Here is a 26,377-nt window from a genome sequence, read left to right as displayed (position 1 = left end):
TGAGGTGGAGTGTCTCTCTGCCCTCCCAAGAAACAGTGAGTGTATGTGCACCTAGAAGTCAGCTTAGGAATTGCCAGAACTTTGGTGGCATCTAGAGTTCACTTAATTTCTTTTTTCAGGAAAAAGGAATCATGTTTCCTGCAAACTATTTTTGTTTTTGTCCAAATTAGTTTCCAGCTGAAAATTTAAGTCTGGATACTTTAGGCAAATGATTATACTCCAGGAGAACTCATAGTTTAGATGCCATTATTGTACCATTCTTTTAACCAGAAATAATAGCATATTCCATTCAACTTTGATTAATCTCCCTTTGGCCTTTGAATCCATGAGTAAGAATTAATTGTGAGTTATGCCATTTGAACTTAACGTAGAGCCTTGCTTAGTAAGGGGGGACAAAAAGCAGTTAATAATTAAAGCCAATTACATTGATAATAATTATTGCTATTATTGTTACTATCATTAATATAGCTAACATTTACCTGACATTTTTATACAAGACAGTCTTCAAAATGTCCTACATGGATATTTGACATGTTTAATTTTCAGGAAAACAAAAAATCTACTTTTATTTGATAAATAAGGAAACTGTACATAAGGAGAATTGCATGGATTATACAGTAATGTCAGAACTAGAAATTAAATGCAGGAATCTGCACTGAAAGTTTATGTGCTTTAATGCTTTAATATAAAACTTCAGGATTAATAATGCTGAAAAACAGTGGTCACTCCTTGCTTGAAGTAGTAAATTGATTTACATGTTGAAATGTGAATTCATGAGATTTCTTAAGATGAAATGTTTCAAGTTTATTTACAAACTTACCTAAATTTTGTCCTTAAAATGGTGCATTGGATATAAACTGTGTTCTATCCATTTGCCTAGTAGTAATGCTTAGTGAATTACAAACTTAAAATAGCAAGTGCTAACTTTGATATAAATATTTTCATATTTGCATCATAAATATGAGAATTTGCACATTGAACATTTCATAAATATTAAAAACTTCAGAACACTTCAGTGATAGAGATCCTGTGACTCAGCCTTCTGGGTGAGTAGTCACATTTGCCAGCCCTCAGGGAAATTCTCTTCCTGAAGGAAGAGGCAAACATTGCAACATTCTTTAATATTGATTATTTCTTTAAAATTGGTCTCACTCTGCTTTTACTTATAAGGAAATGTTTAAAAATGTCTATACTAAGCAAGCAGTAAAGGAAGTCTTGGACGGTTTGTGTCTGTGGACACATCTGATGTAATCACTCAGATGGGACTGAGACCAGTTATGTCAGCTTCTCAGCCAGCTCAATTAAAAACAAAACTCACATTAACAGAGATAGCAGTGACATCTGTTTTGATCAGAATCATGATCTACATTTCTTTTTGAACAGTGTCATCTCTTCGCTTATTTTCTCCCAGTTTTTCCCTCCTGATCCCCCTGCCTGCCAAGTTGTATAGTTCATTTTCAGCATTAGTATCTAGTGAGTATCACTGCTTCATTTGTTCACCATTTGTCCCATCATTTCTGTGCTCCTCCTTACCCTCCCCCAAACAGATGAATTTACATACAAGACAAAAAGTACAAAAAACAAAAACAGTGACAAAAAAGACAAAAAAAATCCAAAACAAAAAGCAAAATTACAAAAACCCTCGTTTCATTTTGATAAGCATCATTTTATATGATCATATGCACATAGCTATTGAGCCTTTGTGATCCTCTCCTAACAATGCCCTCCTTGAGTCTCACTGTATGAATGTCTAGAATCCTGTATAATTTATCATGTCCAGTTGTATTTTTTGGCTTTTACGAACAGTATGTTTACTTGTAGATTTATAGGCACATTCTAGTTACCACGAATGAGGTAAACCGTGCAACCTGTGTTTTTTTGGGTCTGGCTTACTTTGCTTAATATAATTTTTTCCAAGTCTTTCCATTTCCTTACGAATGGTACAATATCATTCTTTCTAATGGAAGCAGAGAATTCCATTGTGTATATATTCCACATTTTCTTGATCCATTTGTCTGCTGAGCATCATCTGGGTTGATTCCTTATCTTGGCTTTGGTGAACAATGCTGCAGTCACCATAGTTGTGCTGGTAGCTTTAGTGTGGTCTTGCTTCCACATGAAATGACAAAATATGATGTACTATTTTGTTCATCCAAAGCACTATTTGAAGAAAATGGTATTTGTGTATTAAAAATATTTTGCAATGTATCTTTATTGTTCAAGGCATGCAGATACCTGATGATGTACAAGTAGAAAAAATGTTTGTCCTCGGAGGAGCTCATAGACCACTCTGCTGGTTGCCTCCTTAGTCATATTAACTGAAATGTTTTCAGGCCTTGTAGTATTAGGTTTGAACTCAGGGCTTATAGTCTGGTACTTTACCACTTAAGTCATACCTCCCAGTCCTACATTTTGCAGATACTGTTTTTCTTTTGGTGCCTATACTGGAGCTTGAACCCTGGGCCTAGGTATTATATCTTAGCTACTTCAGTCAGGGTTGGTGCTCTGCTACTTGAGCCACCACCCCAGTTCATCTTTTTTGGTGGTTAATTGGAATTAAAAGTCCCTGCCTGGACTATATTTGAACTGCAGTCCACAGATCTCAGCCTCCTGAATCACAGGCTAGAATTACAGGTGTGAGCCACCTCTGCTAATCAGTTGCCGATGATTTTGAGATGGAGTCTAGTGAACTATTTTGCCTAGATTGGTTTTGAAGTATAGTCCTCTGGATCTCAACCTCTTGAGTAGCTAGGTTTAGAGGCATAAGCCACTTGAACGCCTGTAAAAAAAGTAGACCGATTTCTTTTGTTAACTAATGTTTTAGGCAATTATTTAATGACCATTCTAAACATTGTACAAATTTAGATTTCTTGTCTTAAGGAGCAAACATACACCTAAGGTTAAGAATATGAAATCCAGAATTGAATAGCTGTATACATACCATTGACTTCATTAGGACCCAGAATAATAAAGAAAAGCTTTATATTTAAATTTATGAGATCAAGAAACAACTTATGGTTCTAGTACATGTATATTTTCATTTTCAACTTCAAAGTTTTAAGAAATATATAACATTTCCATTATACTTAATGAAACATAGATAGCTGTTAGTGCAATGGGATTATTTTGAGAAAAACACTATAATATAGGAGAAAATGTTTATTATTTCTTGAACATCAACATTGCAAATTCATCTTTTACTAAGAAGTTTTGATAGCTTTGGAAAAAAAGTACTAACTGTTAAATTTCTTCCCTAGAGAGGTCAAAATATTTTAGGTCTTTAATAATGTAGTCAATATATATATTCAACTACTTTTAACATTTATATTCATTTACTTTAGAATAGAAAGGATTGTTTTTATTTTTGCATGAAATGTTTCCCAAATGAAACTCACGTGTGAAAATTTGTGTATTGCAAAGTATTTCTGGCCTTCTGAGATTTTGTTATAACCTCTTCATTGGTAATCCCACTTTTGTCAGATTTAATAGATTTTTCAGAGGAGTCCTGTTTTACTTGCTGCCTGTCACTTGTGTACCAAATAATTAGGTAAATTTTTGAAATACTGAGATCATATGGAAGCAACTAGTTTTTGCCAAGTCAGTCTTTCAGGATCCACATGAGATCGTGGATCCCATGAGAATTCATTGCATTGCTTCACATAGGGTTGTGTCAGTGTGACATCTGTGGTCCTGTTGGGGACATCTGTATGTGGGTTTCTGTCTGTGTAGGGTAGATGCTTGGGCCTATGCCTTCCTACCCAACATATGCCCTATTTGTTTTTCCAAGAGTGTTCCTTTTTGATTCTTTCTAAAAATACTAATTTAAAACCTAAAAAGTGATCTAAACTTCCCTACATGGCAACCTTCATTATAAGGTTAACTGTGAGTTGCCTGACCCATGTAGTTTTAATGTATGTGTCTCAGGTTCACCATGTACAACTGTTCACATTTTAAGATTTCTGCAAGTAGCTTATGCCTGACCTTCATTCTGTTGCATTGTGAAGAGTTTTTTCTCTTGTTTGCTATGTGATCTTGGACAAGTCATTCTCTCTAAGCCTTTTCCCTTTTCAATTTCTGCAATCACCTCTTGTGTAAATCTGTAGAGACAAGATAAACCAAACTTGTAAACCCTTTAGCACTATGAACATTTAATAAATGGGGCTAGTGGTTCTCAGATTTATATGTTTATGTGAATCATCTGTGGAGTGAATTAAAAATGTAAATTCCTGAGAATCACTTCCAGTGATTTAAATTCTGTGTATATAGGCAACAGAAATAGGCCATTGTCATTTTTTACTAAAGAAGATCATGTATATGAAATTTTGTAATACAAATATACATAAAATATCTTAGAGAGACTAATCTTTACTTACCACACTGACAAGAGTGGAAAGAATAATACTTGGTGTTGGGAAAAAACTGTTGTGTTTATGTCATTGATGGGAGTATAAGTTTGTGGTCAACTTGCAAAAAGTAGTCTAGGAATATGTTCAAAAACAAATATGCTTGTGTTTTGATTTAGCCATTCTATCTAATGAGTGTTTTAACAATGAAAATATCATGTATAAAGACACATATTGAGGAATGTCCATGTCAAAACAGAATTAGCCAGTTAAAATTTTGTTTAGGAGCAAGTTTGGTGGTGCATGTCTATAATCCTAGCTTTATGGGAGTTAGTCATTATCTAAGGTTGTCTTGGTCAAAAATGCAAGACCATATCTGAAAAATAACTGAAGAAAAAGGGTGGGGGTGTGGCTCAAGTGGTAGAGTTTCTGTCTAAAAAGAGCAAGGCCATGGGTAAGAGCCCTAGTGCTGATGAAACTCTAAAAATACTCTGTTCATCTAGAATTGTAAGTGCTTTTCTCTAACTTATAAATTCAAAGTATTTTTTTAAGTTTTTTTTTTTTTTTTGGTCATGGGGCCTGAACTCTGGGCCTGGGCACTGTCCCTCAGCTCCTCAGCTCAAGGCTAGCACTCTACCACTTGAGCCACAGGGCCACTTCTGGCTTTTTCTGCTTACATCATTGTGCTGAGGAATCAAACCCAGGGCCTGATGCATGCAAGGCACTCTACCACTGAGCTACCTTCTCAGCCCTCAAAGTATTTTTTATGCCTGTGTAAATAAAGATATAAATAATTACAAATTTTTCTAGTTTGAGCAATGCTAGAAAAAAATTAACTTTTAAAAGCATTTAGGGAAGTTTATGTTGTTGATTAATATTGTTCTTAATTTTTTCCCTCTTACATTGTGTGCAGATTTTTTCTACCATTCCTTATTCTTCTGCTAAACCTAACAGTTTTTTTTTTATTGTCTTTCCAAGATTTCTTACAAGAAGACAACTCACTTTTGTGTCAGTTGGGGTGACCAGTGGCAAATGGGGTTCTTTCCTTTCCCCTTCCTGATTTCTGTTTCTGTTTACTTTTTAAAATAAAGTAGAACTTTTTGAAACCAGCTCAGTTTTTGAGATAGGTCTGTACATGTAGTTCAGGCAGGTCTGGCACTTAGAATCCTTCTGCCTTAGGCTAAACCAACACATGTGACTTTCATGATGGCCTTCTTGCTGGCAGTGTCCTGAGGTGGTACTAGGTGTCACATGGTGAGTTGGGATGTATGAGTACCTCTGTAAGCTCAGCCTTTAAAATCTGTTTGTGTGGCTAAGGCCTGTTAACTATGTTGCAATCTACTTTGGCTAGTTTTGACTTTTGTTTACCCATCTTTATAAACGTATCTGACATTTTTGCTGATGAAGATCATTATCAGTATTCTCTATTTTGCTGAGGGTTTGCTGAGGATCAGGAAAAGGATAACACTGAAGTCTACCTCTTATGTCACTTAAGCAAATGCTATCTATGTTTGACTACATATGTTTGTCCTCTCTGTTCTGCCAGTGGATCAGCCTTGATGGCTGGTTAAGGACTTCAGCTTTCCCTCTAATAACCAGAGGAATGATGTGGCAAACCTTTACTGTTGACTGCTGTTTTGAGACAAGATTGTGGTATGAGAGAACAGAGGCTTGGTATGGGCTCTTAGAGGAACTCAAATAAGAGATGATGATGGCTTGGATGAAAATGAGCATTCAAAGTGTGAGAGAAGTCTACAAAACACAGTATAAACAATGTTGTATTTATCCTCGGAATTACAGTGTTGTGCTATAGTTATCTACCTTCCTAAAGTTCACCAGTATTTTTACCTTTGGGTATTATAATTTAAATATATACTAATTTTGAAGAGATATTTTAACCTTATATGTTTTGAAATCAAAATGGACATGTCAATTTTTGACTACTTTTGATAAAATCCTTGTATAGAAATCAGGGTTCAAGCTTCATAAAGACCAAACTTTTGCTTTCTCTGATTTTAACTATAGTATGTGTTCCAGGAAGATTCAGTATATTTCCTGCTGATTTCAGAAATTGAAAAGTAAATCCTCCTCAACACTACCTCCTCCCTGCCATCTCTTTGCCATTTTGAATCACCAGGGCTTGTCTATTATGCTTTCAAATTGTATCTCAGATCTGTCACTCTGTCCATCTTCCCTGTCAAATCCATGGTTCCACATTCCATCAATTTTGCTAGTATCACAAATATTCTCATCATTCTTTACTGAAGAGACAGAATTTCATACAAGTGAAAAGTCTCATCAAATCACATCACCAGTAAAATTCTCCAGTGATGCCTTCTAGAATATTCTGCAAGGTTCCCAACCATCCTCTGCTTTTTCCCTGCCTGATTCTGTGCTGTAGAGAACAGTTCCCAGAACTCTTTGGGTGGTCAGTTCTCCATTGAGGATGGTATATTTCCTTTTGCTCCTAGGATGAAGCCCACAAGCATGGCATAGACAGTAATTTACAGGGAGGCTCTGCAAGATCCGGTTGATATACCCAGATAAATCTCTTCTCCATCGTTGGTTCTCTCAGTTGGATCTATTATAATCTCTGAGCCCCTCCTTCCTCATTGGAGTTATACAGAACACTGTCTGGACTCTTTTCCTTGACCTTACTTCTGCTTCAACTATCTCACCTTCATTTATCCTGAATATCTCAATTTCAACATCTCATCTTCAGAGAAACCCTCTCTAGTTATATACTCCCCAAGTCCTCACTGAGTTTTTCTATTTAGCAGGTGGTATGACTTCCATAGGTATTCATGAAACTGTCTACATAATGTTTCTTTTTTTCTGCTAGAGTCCTTACTCCATAGATTAAAGGTAATATCTGTTACCCAGAAGCAGGGGTTGGTGCCTGCAGAACACTCATGAGCTGCCTGGTGAATGCAATCAGAAAATGAAGGTGATTTTTTTTAGTAATTATCAAGGAAAATTTAAATCTGTCAGTGTAGTCATTACCAAGGAACACAATTAGAATGCATAATTAGAACCACAACTAGTACTCACATGATTGTGTGTTTAGTCTTGTGCTCAAACTAATTCTCATGATCCTAGGATCGCTGTTTAAGATTCTAGGGGATTATGAGAGGGGTGACCCCGATCAGGATGCATTGTACATACAAATAGACATGTAAAATTGAAGGCTCCTCTGCACCTATTGCAAGATAATATTAAAAAGAGGAAGAACACAAAGACTCTAGGAACCACATGCTAAAGAAAATAATGCAGGCTGGGAAGGTGGCTCAGTGGTAGAGCACTTGCCTTGCATGCTTGAGGCCCTGGGTTCGATCCTCAGCACCACATAAGCAAAAAGAAAAAAGCCAGAAGTGGCGCTGTGGCTCAAGTGGTAGAGCGTTAGCCTTGAGCTGAAGAGCTGAGGGATAGCGCCTAGGCCCAGAGTTCAGGCCCCATGACTGGACCCCCCCCCCAAAAAAAAAAGAAAATAATGCAGCCAGGTGTTGGTGGCTCACGCCTGTAATCCTAACTACTCAGGAGGCTGGGATCTGAGGATTGCAGTTCAAATCCAGCCCAGGCAGGAAAGTAGGTGAGACTCTTATCTCCAATAAAACCACCAGAAAACTGGAAGTGTCGGTGTGGCTCAAGTGGTGGAGGGGTTGCCTTCAGCTGAAGAGCTCAGGGACAGTGCCCAGGCCCAGAGTTCAAGCCCTGCCACTGACCAGAAAAAAAAAAAAGCCAGGTTGTTTCTCAGCTTATTAATTTTGAAGTTGAAAGTTTCTATAACTTTTTTCAATATGTAGTCTTATTATACATTTGTGATTATTAGTATTCATGTCTTTTTCCTAACTTTAATATAGATGCTATATTTAAAAAGTGGCAATAAGGAGGCAGGTGCCAGAGGCTCACACCTGTAATCCTATCTACTCGAGGCTGAGAACTGAAGATTGTGGATGAAGCAGTAAAGTCCATTCTCAAATTCACTACCAAGAAGCTTGAAGTGGAGCTTTGGCTAGGGTGGTAGAGTGTTAGCCTTGAGCAAAACAGTTCAGGGACAGTCCTTAGGCTATGAGTTCAAGCCCCAGGACTGGGGGAAAAAAGTGATAATAAAGAAGAAAAAGCTTTGGCAATAAATACATGAGTGAAGAAAACCAGTACCACATTAATAAAAATGAAAACCCCCCACCATAAGTACATTATAAATATTTCTACTTATTTTAGAAATAATGAACATGCCAATTATTTTACAATGTTAAATATCAACACTTATTCATATAATTTTCATTTTTATTTTTGTTGGTCGTGGGGCTTGAACGGGTCTGAACGCTGTCCCTCAGCTCTTCAGCTTAAAGCTAGAGCTCTACCACTTGAGCTACAGCGCCACTTCCAGTTTTCTGGTGGTTAATTGGAGATAAGAGTTTCAAGGACTTTCCTGCCCGGGCTTGCTTTGAACCGCGCTCCTCAGATCTCAACCTCCTGAGTAGCTAGGATTACAGGCATAAGCCACCGGTGCCCGGCTATCATATAATTTTTAAATAAGAAAATATTGCTGGCAACTAATAACTCTTATAAGCTTGAAATATTTTGAAATCTAATCTTTCAAATATCTTGTTGCCGTGAAATTTTACTTTTTAAAAGCATTTCTAAATGTGGTATATATTTATATATAAAATATATAATATATAGTATATTATATATAGCATTTATATACATTATATATTATATATTATATTATAACATATATAATATATAATGTATATATGTTATAACATTATATGTTATAGTATAATATATAAAATATATAATGTATTATATATTATACATAATGTTTATATACAATATTATAATATATGTAATATATATTATATATATAATGGAATTCTATGCCTCCATCAGAAAGAATAACATCACCCCATTTGTTAGGAAATGGAAAGACTTGGAAAAATTACATTAAATGAAGTAAGCCAGACCCAAAGAAACATAGGCCCAATGGTTTTCCTTATTTGCAATTACTAGTATATGTCTGGGACAAGCAGAAAAGGTCAAAAGCTATGTACATATGACCAGATAAGATGATGTTAAGTGAAATGAACCCCAAGATAGGGATACAAGTGGTTTTTTCTTTCTTGCTTTTGTTTCTAACTTGTTTATAATGTACCATGTGATTTGTTTTTTTGTTTCTTTGTATGTTCCTCCCACAGTATAACCTGTTTTCACTGTATTTGATGTCAGTGGCCTGCATCTTGTATGTATATTTTTCTAGTTTGGGGCGGGGAAGGGAAAAAACACAATGCTTAAAGAGGGATACAGTTTGACCCATTGTAACAGTGAGATGCACAAGACTCTATGTTGAAAAACGAACTTTACAATTTAGGCAGGGCAGGGGAGGGAGTGTAGTGGTATTGGTGGGAGGGAAGGGAAGGGATGGTAGGGGAAAAACAAAGAAGGAGCTAATAATGCTTAATAGGAAATGTACTCATTACCTTGCTCATGTAACTGAAACCCCTCTGTGCAGTAGTTTTACAATAAATAGTATAAAAATAAAAATGTTTCTAAAAGAAAATTAAAGTTAACGTCTATTAATTTCTCAGAATGTTAAGACTCATTTTTTTCAGTGAGTCATTTTAAAACATTTGAGTTTTTTCCAGACTGGATCGACCAATAACCATATTAGAAGTAAAAAAAAATACTGAAATGCATTAGGAGTGAAGGATTTAATGTTTATTGACCTTAATGGGATCTATTTTAAACAAATGAAAGGATAAATAGTCTTTAGTAGACATTATTAATAGTGCTTCTATTCCAAAATAAGTTTTGTGGGTCAAACAGTGTAGAAATCATTGTTTTTAACCAGTTCCTTTTTGTTAAATGAATGAAGCCACCCAGAACTTTTATGACCTTCCGCTGAGGGATGGCTGTTTATATGTATTTTTATAGTCTAAGAATAATCAGTTGAGAATACTAATTGGTACTGTGTACTTCGTTGGTCTGATGATTCTACTTTGAAAATGCAGTATTTTAGCACATTGAAGCCAATGCATTTTCTCTTCCTATAACAGATTATTGGGTACCACTTTTTTAGTACTGGTATGGAAGTTTGAACTCAGAGCCTCACACTCTAGTTTCACTTTTGTAGTTCTAGGCTGGAGTACTACCACTTAAGCCACCCCTCTGTTTCTGGCTTTTTTGCTCATTAATTGGAGATAAGAGTCTCTTATCCATAATCCTCAGATCCCAGCCTCCTGAGCAGCTAGGATTACAGCCTTATAAAAAATACAAATATAAAAGGAGGGTTACATTTTGACTCACAGTACATATAGGACCTGGGGAAATCCAAGATCAGGCAAGTTCTTAGTAGCATTCAAAGTAGAATGGCAAGCCAAGACATGTAGAAGATGGAAAAGGAGGCTGAACTGCTGTGATACAAACCTGTTCCCCTTATTAGAGCTGATTCTTCATGGTGTGAGTGCTCTTTGAAGGTCCTACCACCTCTCCAAACTGTCACATTGTGGACCAAAGCCCAATATGAGTTTTGGCAGGGACAAGCCTATTCAAACCATGAGATGATTTGGCTTTGAACCTCTCTGCCTCCCTGTGTTGGTATATAATAGAAAGTCAGACCTGTATGCATCAGACCTTGTGGAATTAAGTCATTCTTGGCATTGAGAAGGAAGTAATTTGTTATTTTTATGGTGAAGTCTTTCAGGGTGGAAACTACAAAACAAACCCCTGAAAGAGGTGATGTCCAAGACTCTTTTGTGCTTTTCTTTTTGCATGGGTGGCCTTGAAATGTTTCTATGTTTAGTAGAAAAAAATCACAGAAGATTGTTCCTGATACAAAGAACAACTGCCTCAATCGTTGGACTGTTTGGAAGACTTAAATCTATAAAAGTACAATGAAAAATCAGTTAATTATTGCTTGTCTAGTCTCTTCTGTTTGCTTGTTGAGTTACATTCAATTCATTGAGGGTATTTTAATGAAAGATATTATAGTTGTCTCATTGTGTCTATTGAAATGAAAGGGGTTAAAGTGCTGAAAAGCTATGTGTAGAAATAAATATCTGGAAAATACATCATCTACAGAAGAGTGTGGAAGAGCACCCTCCATATCTTGAAAAGACTAAGTAAATATTAATTTGGAACTAAGTAAATCTTAATTTATGCAAAGAAGAGCCAATACAGTTAGTACCAAAGCAATGAGTTATATTAATTAACCCATCATCATCAGCATGCCTACAAGCTTTGGATTGAGGGTGTGTGTGTGTGTGTGTGTGTGTGTGTGTGTGTGTGTGTGTGTGTGTGTGTGTGTGTGTGTGTGTGTGTGTGTGTGTGTGTGTGTGTGTGTGTGTGTGTGTGTGTGTGTATGTGTGTGTGTGTATTTAGAGACAGAGTCTTGCCATATAGTTCAGGATGGTCTTGAATTTGCTATCCTTTTGTCTTACCCTCTGCAGTTTTTGGAATTACAAGCATGAACTACCACATGCAGCATTGATAACAACTCTAGGAATTTCAAGAAGTAAATAGAAAAATTCTTTGTAAATTTTTATGAAAAAAATAGATTATCTTTCTTTGCTTAAGTATACATGTAGATTTGTAAATAGCTAGTTAGATGTAAATTTTGATTTTTGAATTGAATTACACAAGTAATTCTCAAGTATTTATTTTCAAGACAGTGTATATTTTCTGGAAAAGATAAAAGAGAAGGAAGGTACTTGTGTTCTTTAGAAATTGACTACGCATAGGGCAAGCAAATGGAAACCAGGTTTTTCTTTCTTGTTGTTGTTTTTAATGTACTTTGTGAAGTTATTTTTTTTTCTTTTTGGTATATCCCCTGTTGTCACTGTATTTGATTTTGGAACCCTGAGTCTTGTATATCCATTTATCTGAATTAGGGAAGGGAAGGGAAACAACAAAATGGTGAGACAAAGGAAAAAGGGTGAACCAATGCAACAGTGATACTCACAAGATACTATGAAGGAAATGAACTTTACAACTTAGTGGGGTGGCCTTGGGAGGGGAGGGAAAGTGGGAGGAAAAGGAGGGAAGGGATTTACCAAGAAATATACTTGTTATCTCACGTATGTAACTGTAACCCTTCTATACATCACCTTGACAATAAAATTAAATGAAAAAAAACCCCACAAAGTAAAAGGAGTAAAAAAGTAAAAGCTCACCATCCCAAGGTAAAGGCACACTGTGAAAGACTTTCTTTGCCTTGGAGGGTCACCCCAGAGTGAAATTGTATTCAGCCAGAGCAACTGGAGAAATGTTCAGTGAACATTGGCCATTGGAATAGACCTTGAAGGGAAGGGATTACTTGTCATGTGAAGATGGAGAAGCAAGAGATTTATGACTTCACAAGTTGTGCTGTCATGGTATAGTAGTGCAAGTGTTTGTACAAAGAAGAAGGATGGATAGGAGAAGCACAACGGGTATCTCAGCACTTTATCTCTTTTCCTTCAGTCTTCTTTTTGATTGATAGAGGCCAAGCTTCTTAGTTTGGATTATTATTTTAACTAGGCTGTTGTTGTCATCTCCTGAGTTTCAGAGCAGCAGTACCTCTGCGTGTCTGTGATGATTGTGTTTCTTTACAGGTGTGTGTTTGCTTCTCAGTTCACATGTGCCACATTTGCCTTGGACATCCTTCTGGCATCCATTTACTCTGTGTGTGCCCTATGATTGGGGATGTTGGGAATCTTCCTTGATAAATTCCAAGTGTCTAGGACAGCACCCAACATAACAGCATTTAAAAATAGTTGCTGCAGGAACTCTTTTTTGATGTTTATTTTCAGATATACTTTGTATGAAACACAAACACAACTGAAACTGTGACCTTGATGACGAGTACACTTTTCAAAGTCATGATATATAAATTTTCAAAACAGAGGCCCAATATTTAATTAAGAATTGCACATTTTAGTATGGAGCTTCATCGAAAGACTCCACATAGAGCTCCCCTATCCCCAGCAATCCCACTTTTGGGCATTTACCCAAATGTTTACAAACAAGACCACACTAAAGCTACCAGCACAATTATATTTATTGCAGCATTATTTACCATAGCTAAGATATGGAACCAACCCAGATGCCCCTCAGTAGATGAATGGATCAAGAAAATGTGGTATATATACACAATGGAATTCTATGCCTCCATCAGAAAGAATGACATTGCCCCATTTGTTAGGAAATGGAAAGGCTTGGAAAATATATTAAGTGAAGTAAGGTAGGCCCAAAGAAACATAGGTCCCATGGTTTCCCTTATTTGCAATAACTAGTATATGTCTGAGAAAAGCAGAAAAGGTCAGTTAAGTTGATGTTAGGGAAATGAACCCTAATATATGTATTCAAATGTTTTTTTTCTTTGTATGTCCCTCCCCCATGGTATAACCCCTGCTTTCACTGTATTTGTTGTTGTTATAATTTGTGGAGGGGAAGGGAAAAACAAATTGTTTAAATAGGGATACAGGTGGACCCATTGCAACAACGAGATATATAAGTCATTATGTCGAAAACGAACTTTACAACTTTGGTAGGGGGTGGGGAGGAGGGTTGGGTGGGAGATGGGGGGAGGATGGGATGGGAAGGGGAAACAAAGGAGGAGGCTACAATGCTTGATAAGAAATGTACTCATTATCTTGCCCATGTAATTGTAAACCCTCTGTACAGTATTTTCACAATAAAAAAAATTTTAAAAAGGTAGATGAAGAAAACTATGGAAAAAAAAGAATTGCACATTTTAAACCATTGGAATGTACAGTGTCTTGGCAATTAGATTTTTTTTGCATTATTTGGTTTAGTGTTTGTACTTTTATCCATTCATATGCCATCTAGGCATTTTTTCCCTTTGCAGAATTACTACCTTGAAAGATTCCCTCTCTTTGCCACATATTCAGCATATATCATATTTATGTACTTTATTCAACAAAAAGAGAAAAGTGAAAGGTTATGTTTCAATTTCTGATAGTTCTTAAAGTATATATGACTTTTTATGGTTATTGTACCAGTCAGTTTTATTTTCTTGAGTCAGGTTTTTCTCTGTTTGTCTATCTGATGGTCTCTGTCTCACATTTTCTGTCTCAGTGTCACCCATTTTATTTCTCAGAATTAAAAAATAGATCAAGAATTGAATATTAGGATTCCTAGTTCAGATACTTAAGCATTATCAATTAATACTGGGTTCCAGTGGCTTATGCTTGTAATCCTTAGCTACTTAAGAGGCTTAGATCAGAGGGTCAAAATTTGAAGCTGACCCAGGAGGAGTTGGGAAGGTGGAGAGGAAAGGGATGGTAGGGGAAAAACAAAGGAGGGGGTAACGATGCTTGATAGGAAATTACTCATTACCTTGCTCATGTAACTGTAACCCCTCTGTACAGTATCTTTACAATAAAAATATATTAATAAAAGGCCAGTAGACTCCCATCTCAAACCAAAAATTAAAAAAAAAAAACACAGATGGAGGTGTGACTCAAATAGTAGAGCAATAGGTGAGTAATAAAGCCATAGCAAGGTTGAAGCTTTGAGTTCAAACCCCAGTACAGGTGAAAAACAAAAACTAACACAAAACAATAGCAATAAAACACACAATAAAAAGCAGTAAGGAATGGGTAGGAATTTTCCTGACATTCTTTCTTTGATAGGCTAAATCACTTTTCAGAGATGCCATGTAGAGATTTATTGCTTTAATTATTCAAAATGTCAGAGGAATTAATAAAGGTTCTTAACAGCAAAGGAACCAGCTGTAATAGTGTATGGTAGAAGCTTGCAATTCTTTGCTTTATGACAGAAGAAAATAGTGTCCAGAGAGTGCATTTGATAAAACACTGACAAGCATTTCTAGACTCCTAAGGGAGTAGCAACAATATGAGCATCCAGGGATCTGAGATGTTTTTGTGAGTATAAAATGGCACAGCTTTTTTGAGATTATTATTAGAGTATCAACAAGGAAAGTGATTTTTTTTAATATTATTTTATTTTATTTGAGAACATACTGTACAGAGGGGCTACGATTACATGGGCAGGATAATGCATACATTTCTTACCAAGCATTGCAGCCTCCTCCTTTGTTTACCCTTCACCTCCCTTCCCAGCCTCCCCCCTCCCCCCACCCAATTATACCCCCCTCCCCCCCCCCCCACCGACATTGTAAAGCTGGTTTTGACATGACATTTTGTACTTCTCATTGTTGCAACAGGTCCACCTGAATCCTTAAATGACTTGTTTGTCCCCATCTCCTCCACATGTTATACTGACATCAAATATAGTGAAAGCGGGGGTTACACTGTGGGGGAGGGACATACAAAGCAACAAAGAAATAATCTTATAAATGCGTTAGAAACATATGCATGAAAGAAACGAAAACATTAAAATACATATTTAAGGGTTCATTTTCCTAACATCACATTATCTGACCTTTTCTGCTTGACTCATACCTATACTAGATATTGCAAATAAGGGAAACCATGGGACCTATGCTTCTTTGGGCCTGGCTTACTTCACTTAATATAATTTTTTCCAAGCCTTTCCATTTCCTAACAAATGGGGAAATGTCATTCTTTCTGATGGAGGCATAGTGATTTTTTTTAAAAGTGTTTTCAATATATTTTATACAACCTTGCTCAAAAATTTTCTATAGAAGATGCAATGAGAATGGATTGGGTTGCATACAATCTATGAACATCCATCAGATTAGAAGTTCTTAAATACCTGGATGTTATCAGCTATTTGTCATATTACTAGTTTATAACCTGTTATTGGTTGTTTCTCATAACTTTGGGGGAATTGACTATGCTATAACAACTCAAAAAGGCATATGATTTTAGGGTAATGATCTTATTTTCATGCTAGTTGTCGTAGAACTTTAGTTTTTTCCTGTAAACTTTATTTGGGTGTATATAATTCTTTTACCACAATGTAATTTTGCATATGTTTAATTTGTAAATTGATACGTATCTCTTTTATTAGATTATATGCTTCCAAGGACAAAACTCCAAAATTCAGATCCCTACCATTGCTTCTGAATAAAGTTCTGTTTTTGCCCAGCTTTAGTAAGTTATTCTTTCCTTATTTAAGGTTATTCTTGCCTGATTGTATTGTGTATGTGTATATACATATATATATATAGAGAGAGAGAGAGAGAAAGACCTCTTTTAAAAATAATTTCATAAACAAGATTGAGTGTATATAAACATTAGTTTATATACTCAGCTTTAAAACTATATAAGCTATACATAAATTAGTATTATTACAGTAATATTCTGAACTTATCTAGGAGCTCCATTTCTGACTTGTGTGCTGTATATGTTTTTCCTATGGCCCCTCTACTTTTTGTTTCATTGCTGTGTGGTGTTTTTGAATCCTTTCAGTGTCACAGGTATCTACAAATGACACATGACTTCCTGTTCTGGTAATCTTGAATGATACCATATTGATCTATTTGTTTTATCTTTTTCTCTTAAATTCATTTGCTTAGAATACAACCTATGCTTCAGTTCTCAAAAATAGAGTGTTTCATGATTCCACCCAGCTGTTCTATGTAGAAGTAGATACATTGCCTTGAGGACCTTTTTATGTCATCATGCTTTTTTGTTTGCATGGCATATATTATATCATTTCAAGCCTTTTACAGAATTGAGCCAATGTTGATTATGGAATATTACATTGTATGTTAATAACTCAAGCCCTTTTTTCCTCCTAGAATTTATATTATTTAAGGGAAGGGTCACTATAGTTTGTCAATGTATCTGTTAGAGACCTAGTACTGTTTCTATGTGGATTAGGTGCTCATTTTGGGGGTAGCATTCTTTTTGATCCTCCTAATGCAAGTGTTTATGTAATGCTTACTTGAAAGATACTGTCAGTAACATGGACACAGTGAGTGCATGCGTACACACAGAATGCAATCAGATCATGCATTAGGTTTGTTGTTGATTCCCTGTTGTGTATCTGTTGCGCCCTAGCAGACTTCACCATCTTTGCACAAGGGGACAGGTAGGATGTTACAAAAACTGATTTACTCTTAATCCTAAAGTTATCAGAATTGCTCCTTGTTTTTATTTCTTTTCATGAAGTTTCAGCTGATAGTGAACAGTAGAACCATCCCTACATGATTTATATTAACATTGGCAAGAACAGTAATTGACATCAGGCAAAAATCTTGTTTTGCATTATGTTTTTGGCGTGCCATCTCTGGAAAAATTATGCTCATTGACACCATCTGCAGCCACCAGATGTGCCATAAGAGGTGTATACCTCCCTTCCAAAGAACCGCTTGATGTTGAATGCTAGTCATTTGTGTTAAAATGACAGCACCTACCATGGAAGAGTAGTACATTTCATGTCTTTTCTTTCTTTTCTTTCATTTTCTTTCCATTATGATAGCCCAGGTTAGCCTGAGATTTGTAGTCCTCTTGCCTTTGTCTCTCTCTACCACTTTGTATATTTTAATTATTACGTACTAATTTGGAGAATATTGTGATAAGCTAAATATAACTCATGGGGAATACTGATGAAAGTAATTGATCAGTTCACTTTTTGCTCTGTTGCACAGTAGCTATAAAATCTTTTGGAGCCTATGCCATCAAGTCCACATGCCAGTGATGCTGTTAGATCCTGCTGGATACCTTGCATTTCTTGGCTTGTGTGGTGTATTACATGAAGAGAATTGGCTGTCAGGGTGTAAGCAGATGGTGTAGGCACAGTCAGTCTTTTTATTGCATGGTTGAGTATGCTTCTAGGAACTCTCTCCTAAATAGGAATTTTGAAAATAAAAACTTCCTCCAGATTTTTATGTCAAAAAAGACAGGACACCACTTTAGTGGAACTCTGATTTTGTTTTTGATGGCTGGGGAGAAAAGGAGAAAGAGTAGGAAGTGATTATTTTAACTAGAAATCTTTTTATGTTTTACCTGGAGCTGGTTGTATCCACATTTAGAAATAATAGAAATCCTTTATGTTCAAGCTTGTTTTTGCTATTTTGGAAGCTATTGTTTAGTGTCTGCCAGGACACAGGAGCAGTTTGTACAGTTGAGTATGCTATGTATACCTTGGAATTCTGTGGACTGTTAGAATATTAATGAGTAGCAGTATTTGCTAGTGGCTAGAATTCTTTTTGTTGTGTAAGTATATAGTTGATGGTACATATCTTTTTCTGTCCTTCTGTCATTTAAATCTTTGTCTAGAAGTTCCTATGATCCATACAGGCTGTCAACTTGTTCAGATATCAACTTGTTTTCTCATACTTCAGGGATTCCCTAAGACTTATTCTAGGCATTCTATAAGAAAACACTGTAGTAGAATTTCATGAATGAAGAATTTTCCTTTTGCTCTGCCAAATGCTATTCTTACTCAATTTCAGCAGATGAGGTAACTTCTAATTTTCTTCAGTTTTACAACTGTCCTAGATAAATACCTGAAGTTGTCCTTTGCCTTTATAATTGGAACATGGTGTGGTTCCTACATACTGAGTAAAAAGAACTTGATAAAGGATCAGGTTAGTTAAAATATATGAATAGATTGGATGAATAGCTTGTAAAATCAAAAGAATGACTGCAGAATGATAGTGCTTACCTTTGGAAGCTCATCTTCCAGAAATAACTTTTTCATGTTTTATTTTTAATAACTGAGGAACTGAGTCTACAAATAAAATTTGAAAACATTTTTTGCTGGTTGCTATTGCTTTGTCTGGTTCATCTCATTTCCTAGCGATCAGATGACCCAGGATACACTGATCAATCCCATGAGTTGTCCTCATTTTCCAGATGTAACTCTTCTGCCTTATTGCGGAGTTCTTTTGACTTCTTGGACAGTTCTGTGTTTATTACCATCTGCATACCTAGCCTTCATTCCTCCACTCACAATTACCTACTGCCTACTCTAGCCATACGCCAACATCTGTCTTGTCCCCTCACTGGTCCATGGTATGTGTGGACTGGTGTATCTTTCAGTCTATCTTAGCTGTAATTGTCTGTAATCTTAGAGTAATTGTCTGTTACATTCTTGTAAGTGAACGGTACCATGAAAATATTTACTTTATTTGCAAAATTTTCATACATAATCTTTTATTTTAGAGAAATATAAAGTAAATGTTAGCATTAAGTGGTGGTATTACTCAGAGTGAACTTGAAATACCAATACGTCAACCATGTTAGTAATTTTTGTGAAATTCTATTGAATTGTTTGAGTTTCAGTTCAGTTTTGAAGTTGAGATAGTAATTGAGATATTAGTTATATATATTGTACATTAGAAAATGTGATGGTTTGCTGTCTTGTTACTGACTGTACCACTCATGGTCTTGCATTTCTGTTTGGTTTTGTCCTAACTAGGTATATTGGTAGTAGATATGTTGCACTGTCTTGACTTGTTTTGCCTTGAACTTAATATGAATGAAATCCTACTCTATGTATTTTGTTCAGATTTTACTTTTTGTTCAGATATTGTTTTTGAGAATTAGCTGTATGGTTACACCTAATTTATTCTCAGTTATTACTGTGCAATGTCCAACTATCTGATGTACTATCTATAAGCCTTTTGTAGTGGATTACCATAATGACCTGTTGTTCATACTTTCTTAAGACGACTATTGCTATTATAAACTTCACATATATATAAAAATAATCTTAATAGATTTAAAACTCTTACCAGAAGAACTGATTTTAAAAATCATACTTATTGTAGAAGCAAGATGTGTCATCAAGTTTTTCAGAAGTGCTTTTAATTCCGAGGTCAGCAAATTAACTCTTGACATTTTTGTCATAATCTTGGTTAAATGTACTGGACAAACTTTTAAGTAAGAGGGAGATGATGCTGTATACATCGTTCTTTGAGCATCACTTTGACTTGACCACTTTCCGTAACATTTATCATTGTAGCTGTCATTTGAGCATCTCTGTCAGTGACACTCACATTGAAATGCTAAGGTTATCCATAGAGGGAAGTTAAAAATAAAACCTGCTGGCCTTCAAAATCCTCTTATCAGATACTGATCAGGGTCAGATGTTGACAACAATGCATCTGAGAGCAGCATGTAAAAAAAAAAATTGCAGACATTTTGTAGTAGTAAATTGTGTTCTTATACAGTTGTCTTTTTTTCCAGTCTTGAGAGCGTTTCTGGACTGCACAAATTTAGGTGGCAAATCTTAAACATATCTCCAAAGGCCTACCTGCAGTTAATATATTTATGTATGAAATATTTTTATGATATGTTGATCAACAATAATTCAGAAAGCAGTAAACAAATATTTTCCCAAAATATTTTTTCCATAGGTAACTAAAAAGAGCTATTTTCTCAATGAAGTGAAGGAATTTTTAGAACAGATACGATGTTTAGATTGTGTTAAACATATATTTGCTAGTATAGGTAGAAGTTATAAATCATCTAAAATAATATATATGTAGAAAAAAGCAATATATCTGCATTTATAAACTTTTGATTATTATATCTAGGTGTTCTGATATTATATTAAAAGTATATGTATATGTCTAGGATAATCTTAGCAGATAGGAGCGAAATAGCTCAATAGGTATGTTCATATGACCATATAAGAAGATGCTAAGTGAAATGAACTCCAAGACTTGGACCAAGAGGTTTTTCTTTGTTGTTGTTGTTTTAAATGTACTATATGATTTTTTGTTTCTTTTGTATGTTCTTCCCCTATGGCATATCACTTGTTGTCACTGTATTTGATTTTGGTATCCTGGTATTATATATACATTTATCCGAATTAGGGAAGGGAAGGGGAACAACAGAATGGTGAGACAAAGGACAAGGGGGGAACTGATGCAATAGCGATACTCACAAGACAATATGTTGGAAATGATCTATACAACTTGGTGGGTGTTGGGGAAGAGGAAAAGTAGGGGAAAAATGAGAGAAGGGTAACAAGTTTGACAAGAAACATACTTATCACCTTACCTCTGTAACTGCAATCCCTCTATACATCACCTTGAGAATAAAAACAAATAAAGAAAACAAAGTCATGAAAAAACAAACAACAAAGAAAAAACCTTTTGTGTCCATGTGTTGGAGTTTATTTCACTAAGCATCATCTTATATGGTCATATTTATGTAGCTGTTGAGCTGTTCTGCTCATCTACAACAGAATGGTGAGACAAAGGGCAAGGATGGCACCCAATGCAGCAGAGATATTCACAAGACAGTATGGTGGAAATGATCTATACAACGTGGGGTGGGGAAGTCAGTGTGGGAGGGGAGACAAGTAGGCGAAAAATGAGGGAAGGAGTAACAAGTTGGACGCAAATTGTACTTAATACATTACTAATGTAACTGTAACCCCTCTGTATATCACCTTGACAATAAATTTTTTTTTAAAAAAAATGTACGTTAATAATGGAAACTGGAGACATGATGAAAGGCAGAGGCAGCCCAAATTCTGTAGGTGAATGAATGGATACACACATATACAAACACACATATAGACATAAACACAAGCCTGATAGAAAATCACTAAGCCTTAAAAATGAGGACAGTTTTGACACATGCTATAAATGCTACACCCTGGCTGAACATTGAGGACACTAGGCTAAGTGTGTAGAAGTCACTCATAAAACACAAATGCTGTGTTATATCACTGATAACTTGTGCTCTAGAATAAGATAGCAGCATGCTAATTGCAGAGTCTGGAAAGAGGGAAAATGGGAAATGATTTAATGGGCATAGAGTTTCAACTTTACAAAATGGAAAAAATTCTGTAGATGGTTGCATATTAATATGAATATACTTAGTGCTACTGAATTTCACAGTTAAAAATATTTAAGCCCTATAGTTTGATGAATGTTTATAATTTAGCTTGAAAGAGAGAAAGGAGAAAGAAAACTGAGTTCAAGCCCAACCTGGGTTGCAGAGTGAGTTGGAAGTGAGTATGGGCAATATAGTAAGACCCTGTTGCTAAACAAATAAGGAAGAGTTTAACATGGTAAAAATTTTATATATTTTACTACAGCTGAAAGAAAGAAACTGGAGAGAAAACATAATTTTTAAAGTAATATAGCTACAATTATTTCTATAGAGTAAATACCTACTGAAGTCAGGTCCTTGATCCTTTAACAGAGATACTGTATTCTGCATGATTACCAACAACTAGAAATACACAGGAAACAATAAAGGTTCAGTGACAATTTATTTGTCTCTAAATCATATTTATTTTGGTGGCAAAATTGGGCATAGTAAAATATTATTTGTAGAATCAGTCAAAGCTTGTAAGTTTTGAAATTACCATGTCCAATTGTCTCTAGCAGCTCTTTTGCTTTTATGGTTATGAAGTAATAGTACAGAAAGCTATTTCTCATATTTTTCAGATTTTTATTATTGTATGTCATGACCTGAGATGATTTCCATGTATTTACTTATTTATGTGTATTTAAATTAATTTTATTTATTTTTAAACTTTATTTTATTGTAAAGGTGATGTGAAGAGGGGTTACAGTTACATAAGTAAGGTAGTGAGTATATTTCTTGTTGAACATTGTTACCCTCTCCCTTGTTTTCTCCCACTTTCCCTCCCTTATGTGTTTATTTTTGAGATGGGGATTTGCTATGTAGATTCGAACTTGCTATGTGTCCCAGAATGGTCTTAGACTTGCATTCCTCCTGCTTCTATTTCTGAGTGCTGGGATTATAAGTGTGTACCATCACTCCTGGCTTTGAATTCTGTCCTCAGGAAGCCTGATATCACTTGTGTTTGAAGTGAATGAGATGAGGGAGAATAACAAGAGAAAACTGCAAAAACAATTACCAAGAAAACCTGAGAAAGTATTATATAAAGGTGAGGAAAAAAGTAGCGAGTTTTGGGAGTTTGGATTTTCCGTTAGAGGAAAACTATGGAAGAAGCACTGGGTTTCCAGAAGAGGTGGGGATCGAAGGGCAAGGGTGGTACTGTGACTTTGATCTGGATACAACCATTCACTAAAATCAGGACAAAAACTGAAGGGTGAACTTGGGGAGACAGTGTCCACTTTAATTGAAGTTTTGGAAGGAAGAGTGTCTAATGAGTCTGTGGGATGGGACCAAAAGAGGTTCAAAATCTGGAGCTTAATAAAATTAGAATAACTGAGGAGGAACAACTCAATGCTAAACTAAACCAAATCAAACCAATAACAAAACAGTAAAACTAAAGAAACCCGAGTAAGAATTGGTCAGAGAGGAAGAAAGGAAAAAATAATGTCCTTTCAAGAATTTGAGCAATTCATATGTTTTTGGATGAGACAGTAGTCAAAGATACATCTGAGAAATCTTGTTGGCAAGGTGTTCCCACCTAGCGAGCAGGTCAGGACACCGTGGGACTCAGACCCGGAGGCAATGGGTTGCTGACTTCAAGCAGAAATACAGGCTATGAAAGAAATTTCTTTGTTGCTTTGTATGTCCCTCCCCCACAGTGTAACCCCCGCTTTCACTATATTTGATGTTAGTATAACATGTGGAGGAGATGGGGACAAACAAGTCGTTTAAGGATTCAGGTGGACCTGTTGCAACAATGAGAAGTACAAAATGTCATGTCAAAACCAGCTTTACAATTTCGGTGTGGGGGGGGAGGGGGGTATAATTGGGTGGGGGGAGGGGGGTAAAATTGGGTGGGGGGAGGGGGGAGACGGGGAAGGGAAGTGAAGGGTAAACAAAGGAGGAGGCTGCAATGCTTGGTAAGAAATGTATGCATTATCCTGCCCATGTAATTGTTGCCCCTCTGTACAGTATGTTCTCAAATAAAATAAAATACAATTAAAAAAAAAAAAAAAAAAAAAAAAGAAAAAAAAAAAAAAAAGAAAAAAAAAAAAAAAAAAGAAATACAGGCTATGAGCAAGACTATCTTTCAAGAATTTTTGCTTTTACAAAGAGAGTTGTAGGAGAGTAGAAAAGGTATCTGGGTTTAAAGAGATCTTTAATTTTTGTGTGCTTTATTAACACTTTTATGGTGATAAAGTATATGTAACAAACATTTATGACTTTAATCCTTTAAAAATACTGTTTACTGGCTTGAAGTATGTCCTCAGCATTGTGAAGCAATCATCATTATCTTCCTTCTCCAAACGTAATCTCTTGTCTCTGTCTCCATTCACATGCTGCTTTAGATAATTCATATAAATAGGTGATATAATGCTTGTACTTTGTATGTGGCTTCTTTCACCTATAGCATAATGTTTCTAAGGATTATCCATATTGGAGTTGTATCAGAATGTCATTGCTTTTTTTTTTTTGGTTGTTGGGCTTGAGCTCTGGGCCTGGGCAATAACTCTACCATTTTATGCATGTGCAAATATAAAAAAAACCCCAAACAACAAACAAACAAGGCTTTTAAAACTCCCTTTGATACTGTAAACTTTATAATGTTATTTAATAGGTATCAGCACTGCATAAATGGAATCAACCTAAACTGAATTATTATTTGTTATTTGCTTTTGGTGAGTAGATAAATGGCTTATCTTTAAACATGTCATTTTTTGCAAAGACTATTTAACACAATAATTAATTCTTATAATTCATTTGTCAAGACTGTCAGAAGTTTCAGTTAATGTTCATAGCATAAACAATGTCATACTGACAACAAAAAAATCAAAAACAAAATGAGCACAGTTTTATCATCTAATATGTTTCCTTCTACCTGTGTTCATATGAATGAATAGCTTAGCTTTGATCATGTACAACATTGAATCATCTGGTAATTGTGTAATATTTAATTTATTCTCTGTTAACTAATATTTATTTACCATGTTTTGCCTGGGCTTTAACATCAAAAAGATCCATCAAGCTGGGTGCTGGTGGCTCACGCCTGTAATCCTAGCTACTCAGGAGGCTGAGATCTTAGGATCATGGTTCAAAGCCAGCCCGGGCAGAAAAGTCCGTGAGACTCTGATTTCCAATAAACCACTAGAAAACTGGAAGTGGTGCTGTAGTTCAAGAGGTAGAGCACTTGCCTTGAGCTGAAGAATTCAGGGACAGCACCCAGGCCCGGAGTTCAAGCCCCACGACCAAAAACAACAAGAACAACAACAACAACAACAAAATCCATCATATCCATTCCAAAATTTCTGTTAGTGGGCTGGGAAGGTGGCTCAGTGGTAGAGCGCTTGCCTTGCATGCATGAGGCCCTGGGTTCGATTCCTCAGAACCACATAAGCAAGAAAAAAGAAAAAAGCCAGAAATGGTGCTGTGGCTCAAGTGGTAGAGCGCTAGCCTTGAGCTGAAGAGCTGAGGGACAGTGCCCAGGCCCAGAGTTCAAGCCCCATGACCGGACCCAAAAACAAAACAAAACAAAACAAAACAAAAAAACAAAATTTCTGTTTGTGTAGAAACTTTCTCCTTACCTGGAAAGCCATGTTCTTTATTCTCATTGCTTCATGGCATGTTACTCTGTAGATTTTCTATATTTCCACAACCATTTCAACTTATTTAATCTCTGAAACACTTATCCATTTCACAGATATAAGCAAGGCTTAGGAAACTTCAGAATTTTGCCTAAGTGCATTAAATTTTTGTGGACAAAAATCTTTGACTTATAATCAGCTATTTTGTCATTTGATTTTAGTTTTTTCTTTTTATAAATACTAAAACTCAAAGCTGAGACACATGAGATTATAAAGTAGTCTGATTACTCAGGTTACATACTTTTATCATGTATACCAACATCACACAATGGATCGATCTCTCTCTCTCTCTCTGGCAATTGTGTTGTGGGGCTTGAACTCAGGGCCTGGACACTGTCTCTGAGCTTTTTCCTGTAAGGCTAATGCTTTACCACTTTGAGCTATGGTGCCACTTCCAGTTTTCTGGTGATTAATTGGACTTTCCTACCAGGGGTGGCTTTGAACCCTGACCTCAGATCTCAGCCTCCTGAGTAGTTTGGATTACAGGCATGAGTCACTGGTGCCCAGCTTGTATGTATTTTGGTACATATATTAGTTGTTAACAATGGTAGCATTCTGGCCAATAATCTTTTATCTATGAAATTATATTGCTTTGACTTGTGAATAAAGAAAGATCTTTCTATTTGATATAATGTTTGCACATATATTGTTGGTGGAATCA

At 35.8% G+C, this 26,377-nt stretch overlaps 1 protein-coding gene across 5 annotated transcripts in view; it reads left to right on the top strand.

The window, feature by feature from the left end:
• Positions 1 to 26,377, top strand: part of Prkd1 (protein kinase D1) — a 345,647-nt gene that overhangs the window by 22,057 nt on the left and 297,213 nt on the right. The window lies entirely within an intron of this gene.

The sequence above is a fragment of the Dipodomys merriami genome, unplaced genomic scaffold (assembly GCF_024711535.1).
Source record: "Dipodomys merriami isolate MVZ:Mamm:240054 unplaced genomic scaffold, mDipMer1.0.p SCAF_1, whole genome shotgun sequence".
NCBI classification, from domain to species: Eukaryota; Metazoa; Chordata; class Mammalia; order Rodentia; family Heteromyidae; genus Dipodomys; species Dipodomys merriami.
The sequence above is the reverse complement of the archived record's forward strand: the minus strand, read 5'-3'. Positions and strand labels throughout refer to the sequence as shown.